The sequence below is a fragment of the Triticum dicoccoides genome, chromosome 6B (genome assembly GCF_002162155.2).
Source record: "Triticum dicoccoides isolate Atlit2015 ecotype Zavitan chromosome 6B, WEW_v2.0, whole genome shotgun sequence".
NCBI classification, from domain to species: domain Eukaryota; kingdom Viridiplantae; phylum Streptophyta; class Magnoliopsida; order Poales; family Poaceae; genus Triticum; species Triticum dicoccoides.
This window is the reverse complement of record NC_041391.1, coordinates 595,212,680-595,213,781: the sequence shown is the minus strand read 5'-3', so window position 1 is coordinate 595,213,781 and position 1,102 is coordinate 595,212,680.

Sequence of the window (1,102 nt, the reverse complement as noted above, 5' to 3'; positions counted from 1 at the left end):
AAGACTTGGAGTCCTAGTTGGATTCCCCTTCTCCAGGCGCGCCTAGTTTGGCCGGCCGGCCTCCCCCTCCCTCCTTTATATACAGGGGCTGGGGGCACCCTAGAACACACCAAGTTTTGCCTTAGCCGTGTGCGGTGCCCCCCTTCACAGTTACACACCTCGATCATATCACCGTAGTGCTTAGGTGAAGCCCTGCGCCGGTAACATCATCATCACCGTCGCCACACCGTCGTGCTGACGAAACTCACCCTCGTCCTCAACTGGATCAAGAGCACGAGGGACGTCATCGATCTGAACGTGTGCTGAACGCGGAGGTGCCGTATGTTCAGTACTTGGATCGGTTGGATCGCGAAGACGTTCGACTACATCAACCGCGTTACTAAACGCTTCCGCTTTCGGTCTACGAGGGTACGTGGACACACTCTCCCATCTTGTTGCTATGCATCTCCTAGATAGATCTTGCATGATTGTAGGAAAATTTTAAAATATTACGTTCCCCAACAGTGGCATCCGAGCCAGGTCTATGCGTAGATGTTTTATGCACGAGTAGAACACAAAGAATTGTGCGCGATAATAGTCATACTACTTACCATCAACGTCTTACTTTGATTCATCGGTATTGTTGGATGAAGCGGCCCAGACCAACATTACATGACCGCGTTCATGAGACTAGTTCAACCGACATGCTTTTGCACAAAGGTGGCTGACGGGTGTCTGTTTCTCCAACTTTAGTTGAATTGAGTTTGACTACGGCCAGTCCTTGTTGAAGGTTAAAATAGCACACTTGACGAAAAATCGTTGTGGTTTTGATGCGTAGGTAAGAGCGATTCTTGCTAGAAGCCCATAGCAGCCACGTAAAATTTGCAACAACAAAGAAGAGGACGTCTAACTTGTTTTTGAAGGGCTTGTTATGATGTGATATGGTCAAGACATGATGTGATATAAATTGTTGTTTTGTAACAGAGTTATCGGTAACTTGCAGGAGCCATATGCTTGTCTCTTTATTGTATGAAATGCAATCGCCATGTATAAGTGCATCTAGTGCCCCCCTAGTTGGTTTTGGAGTATTGACGACAAACTTGGTTGAGGGACTAATGTGTTT